Raw genomic sequence first — 5,930 nt, forward strand, 5'->3', positions numbered from 1 at the left:
CATGGCTTGGCTGTATCAGCTGTTCAGTTCAGTGCTTCCCCTACCTTGTGGTCACCCCAACTCCTTTCCTGGGGCTCTGGATGTAGAGCCATGATGCAGCACCTAAGGTGTGAAGGCCCGGACCATCAGCATAACCCTGCTCTGGCTCCTAGACTAGTGCCTGTTCTAACTCGTTAGAACTTGCGTCATCTGATTGGCTATGACTTTTAATATTGTCCTCTTCAAATAAATTAGATCCACTATACACAAATACAAAAGTAGTAATTAAGAAAGCATTAAATGAAAGGAACAAATAGAAACCCTGCAAAGGATCAGATCACCCCTGGTTAGGAGACCACTGATTTAGACCACTTTATTGTCTTTTTTTTTTTTTAATGTTATGTTGATCACCATACATTACATCATTAGTTTTTTATTAAAATCCAACCTCTCAGCTCTTTGCTCTTTTCATAACCTGTGTTCAATCATCAACCTTTATCACATGAACAACCTTCTAATTGGTTCTCCTGCCTCCAATCTTTCTACCCTTAAGCATCATCTCCACACAAAAGCAAGAGACATATTTCTGTAAGTGCACCCTGACCTGAGACACTCTGCCCACTCCAGGCCAATGGAGTGCCCAGCAAAATACTGTTCTGGGGGGATAGTCAAAAGATGTGCAGTGAGGTCTCCTTGCTTAATGAGCATGGGGAACACCAGGTTATACAGACTTAATTTTTCTTTTTTTTTTTAAGATTTTATTTGTTTATTCATGAGAGACACAGAGAGAGAGAGGCAGAAGGAGAAGCAGGCTCCCAAGGAGCAGGGAGCCCGATGCGGGACTTGATCCCAGGACCCTGGGATCATGACCTGAGCTGAAGGCAGACGCTTAACCATCTGAGCCACCCAGGCACCCCAGACTTAATTTTTCTAATTTTTATTTCTTATAGCAGGGCTCTCGAATGTACTATGTGAATTGTGAATCTTATGAGAGGACATGGTGTGCCATTTCCCAAACCTTTTGGTTTCCAGCACATTACTACTATTATCACTCAGAATATTTCACTGAACACCAGTTTGGGAAACACTGGCCTTCAAAATAAAGTCCCAACACCTCAGCAGGGCTGTCAATGCCCTTCATCATCTGCTCCCTAAATACCAGTCCAGTCTTATTCTTTGGTATTCTCTCTTCTTTCTTCTTTCTTCTTTTTTCTTTCTTCTTTCTTCTTTCTTCTTCTTCTTCTTCTTCTTCTTTTTAAACCAGTATAGCTTTTATTGCATCTTTAAAATATCACAAATAAGTCTGAAAAATCATCCAGCATCTTGCTGTTTCTATAGATGGACAACTCAGATCTTATTCATCAGCCTGCTGAACTGTTCCTTTTTCAGAAACATAGATACCATCCAAAAATTTTCTGATATCCTTGTTTTAAACAGTTGTGGCTTGCTGAATCAAAGCAGCTGAGTTCGATACAAGTTCAATGTCATTTCCTTCAAGAATTAACTCATTTCTTTGGGCTTGAGATACAGAACAAGCAACACCTGGCCTCATCCGAACCCTGTGGATGTATTTCTCACCCAAGAAATTTCGGATTTCAACAAGAGAACCATTCTCCTGAATAACAACGTTGACGGGAAAGTGAGCATACACAGATCTCATCTTGTAACAGAAGCCCAGTGTAACGCCCTTGATCATATTCTGTACGTGACTACAGATAGTGTGAACAGTAGCCAGCTTCTATTTCCCCACCATTTGTCAACTAGGAGCCTCTTCTTTTTCTTTGCAAGAAGAACTAAGTTCTACATTGATGTGATTGAAGTCCCTTTGCAGGGTTCCTCTGGGTCCCTTCACAATAACTGTGAGTCCCTTCAGAGTGATGGCGACATTTTCTGGAATGTCGACAGTCTGATTGCTGAGAATGGTCTTCATTTTCGCAGGAGATATGGCAAAAAAAGCGGTATTCTCTCTTCTGATGGACCCCATGCCCACCCCTCACTTTAGTCCAATGGTTCTCAAAGGGATACAAGAGCTCAATAAGTTGCCAAGACCCCTTCAAGGGGTCTGTGAGGTCAGACATATTATTTTCTTAATAATACTAGGATGTTACTTGCTTATTCTATTCTCATTGTCTCACCGATTACAGAGGAGCTTTCTAGAGGCTACGTGATCTATAATTTTTGTAACAGACTCAACATAGTAGCAGATATGATAATCCAGCTCTTTTCTCTTAAGCCACATTAAAGAGATTAGAAAAATGTAATACAATTTACTTTTGTTTTGGAAAAAATAGTTACTTTTCACAAACTATGTTACTTATGTTAGCATGGTCCATGCTTATTGTTAGTTTAAATGGTTGACAAATATTTTTTAAATTTCTAGTTTTAATTTCTTGTACAGAAAGTATTGCTGGATATAACCCACATAAACAAAAGCTCTTTAGAGTTCTTAATTTTTAGGAACATAATGGAGTCTTTTTTTTTTTTTTTTTACTTTGTTGAGGAATAATTGACAAACGTAATTGCATGTATTTAAAGTATAAAACATGACAATTTGGTATACATATGCACTGCAGAATGATTACCCAGATTAAGGTAACTGACACATCCATCACCTCACATAAGTCCTCTTTGTGTGTCTGTGTGGTAAGAATGCTTTAGATCTATTCTCATCAACTTTCAATATACAATACCGTATTATTAACCACAGTCACCATGCTGTACATCAGATCCTCAGAAACTGTTCTTTTTACAACTGAAAATTTGCATCCTTTGATCTTCACTGCTATTTCCATTCCCCACCCCCCAGTGTCTAAATAAAACACCTGGCAAACACCATTGTATTCCCTGTTTCTATGAAATTAGCTTTTTCTTTTCTTTGGATCCACAGTATTTGTCTTTCACTTTCTGGCTTATTTCACTCAGCATAATGCTGTTCAGATTCATCCATATTGTTGCAAATGGTAGGGTTTCCTTCTTTTTTAATGGCTGAATACTATTCCTTTGTGTGCACATACCACATTTTCTTCATCCATTCATCCACTGAAGGACATTTTGGTTGTTTCCATATCTAGGCTATTGTGAAAAGTGCTGAATTGTGCTGCAATGTACATGGGTGTGCAGGTATCTCTTTGAGATACTGATTTCCTTTGGATATATACCCAGGATGGATTGATGGATCATTTGGTAGTTAAATTTTTAAATTTTTTTTGAGAAGTGCCACCATAATGTTTATATGACTTTACATTCTTACTGACAGTACACAGTACACTCCACATCCTCACCGACATGTGTCATCTCTTGTCTTTTTGATAATAGCCATCCTAACAGGTGTGAGATGATACCTCATTGTAGTTTTGATTTGCACTCCCCTGATGACTAGAGATCTTAAGCACCTTTTCATATACCTATTGGCCATTTGTATTTTTTAAATGGGAAAATATATTTTAATTGCTCATTTTTAACTTTAATTGTTTGCCCATTTTCTAACTGAATCAATCTCTTCAGCTCACTACTTTATTCCTGACTTCACAGATTCCCTCAAAGAGCTATGTATCTCTCATCTTAGAAGCCCTGAACTAGAAAGCCACAGGCTCTGATTTTCAGACCCTTTCTTACCATTTCCTAGCTGTATCAACTTGGTAACAGTGATGTTGATAACAAGTGCTTCCTTTTTCTGAGTACTTACTATGTGCAAGGAACTTTCTATACATTATTTGTCATACCTCTAATAGTCCAGTAGTTCTCAATTTTTGCTTGTAGACAATTTTGTATATAAGTTTTGTAGACAATTTTGCCACGCAAGGGATTTTGTCATAAAGATATTTTTTATTTTTACAGTATGGGATGTGACATTTCTGCTGGCATCTATTTTGTAGATGCTAAATATCTGCTAAATATTTGACAACTTACAGCTGCCAAAACATGGAATTATCTGGCCCCAAATGTCTAAATGTCAAGGTTGAGAAGCCCTGCAATAATCTGTAAGGTAGGTGCTGCACCCATTTTACAGAGGAGGACCTAGAGGCTCAGAGAGGGTTAGTGACTTGCCCCAGGTGCACAGCTAGTAAGTAGTGAGCCAAGATCTAAACATAGGTTAGTCCTGGCTCTAAAGTCCACGCTTTATAGACATGTAGTAGACATTTGTAGACTCCTACATCCTGCAACTCCTCGTAACTGAATTCCTTTTCTATACATGCATAATCCAGGCTGGGATCCTGAGAGTCAGAGCTCCACATAGGGGTGAAATGGAACCCTTTGTAGGACAGAAAGACAGAGTCCAAGCACAGGGTCTAATCAGACTAAATCATCTGCTCTGTTGCAGTCAGTCCCAAGTAGGAGGTAACCGGGCATAAACCAGAGTCTCCAGAACAGAACGCAAGGGTTTGTAGTAGAGCATAAGAGACCCCACATGGAATGAATCCAGGTGGCCCTAGAAGTAGAACCACAGGAATTTTTGATAGTACGTGTGAGGCCTTGCACCACAAGGGCAAGGAATTGTGTACAAGAGTATAAGGCAGAAGAGATCTAGAACAAGACACTTACCAACTCTAAAATTCAGTTGTATTTTCTATGCAGCTAGAAGAACTTCCCTACCTACAGTGTAAGGCCCTTACAGAGGGTATGGGCTTGAAAAAGATCTATAAATGACTGCTGTGCTTTAGATCACATGTATTCTAATTGTGATATTCACATGTTCTTTGTCTCCTCTTCCCCCAACTATGCCACATTCTAGGCTCCCTATTCTTAGGTTGCTGCTGGTTCTATGTAATGAAAACAACCTGAATTTGTTCCTGTTTTCCTGATACACTGTCCCCAGTGGTTAGCAGTTTTGCTATCACTCCCACCATCATCTTTGTTCCAGACTACCTTTATGTTAACATTATTTGTCAATAAATCATTGCCTTTTCCTGTGTTTTATTGCCCAGAGGACACTGTATTTGGGTTCATCTTGAAAACCCAAATAATGTTAAGTAGAAAGCATAAATAATAGATCAGCTTCTTATTCCCCAGGGGTCCTGGCAGGCCTGTTCACAAATGTACTCTCTCTTAGTCTCTGCCCAGTTCAATTTTAAGGTCTGTGGGAAGAGTGTTTAGACCTGAATAAGAAAATATTAGTGGGGTAGATTCTTTTTCCTATCAATGATCTTCTTACGTGTGCAGAAGGGTAAGTGTGGGGAAACATGGGATCAGAAATGGATAGAATTTGGCAAAGATCAGAATTCTGGCTTTTTTGCCCTCCAATTTTCAGGATGGGGGCAGGGAGAGGATATGATAACCCTTGTAAAAGTGCCATTTATACTTCAAGATAATAATAATAATAAAAAAGCTCCATTAAAAAAGGAACAATTATCCTGCTATAAATTTAACAAATCTTAGCCTCAGGCCTATTTCTCTGTATTAATTTGCTTTTATTTATTTATTTTTTTCCTCTCATACTCTTTCATGCAAAAGCAAGGCAATCAATGAAAGCACTTAACACAATCCTTCCTCTCTACTATAAGTGAAAGTTAACATGTATGTTCTTTTTCCTTAGATTTGCAGAGAAAGCTTATTGTCTACCATATATAACCATATATATAATAATCTATCACTGTGCCTCCAGTCTCTTCCTCTCAAACTATCTTCCCCATAATTATCAAGGTGAATATCTTTTTTTTTTTAAAGATTTTATTTATTTATTTGAGAGAGCGAGAATGAGAGAGAGTACATGAGAGGGGGGAGGGTCAGAGGGAGAAGCAGGCTCCTCGCTGAGCAGGGAGCCTGATGCGGGACTCGATCCTGGGACTCCAGGATCATGACCTGAGCCGAAGGCAGTTGCTTAACCAACTGAGCCACCCAGGCGCCCCAAGGTGAATATCTTAAAACACATCTTACACTCACCAGCGGAAAGCCTTCAACTGTTCTCTCCTGCCCCTGTTAAAAGATAAAGTATAAACTTTTCATCTAGTACT

General features: G+C 39.0%; 1 pseudogene; it reads right to left on the minus strand.

Moving 5' to 3' along the window:
* Positions 1-1,322: 1,322 nt before the first annotated feature.
* On the minus strand, positions 1,323-1,916 carry LOC118004057 (annotated as a pseudogene).
* Between the last annotated feature and the right edge of the window lie 4,014 nt (positions 1,917-5,930).

This window comes from Mirounga leonina, unplaced genomic scaffold (genome assembly GCF_011800145.1).
Source record: "Mirounga leonina isolate KUSES-001 unplaced genomic scaffold, KU_Mleo_1.0 Mir_92, whole genome shotgun sequence".
Taxonomy (NCBI): Eukaryota; Metazoa; Chordata; class Mammalia; order Carnivora; family Phocidae; genus Mirounga; species Mirounga leonina.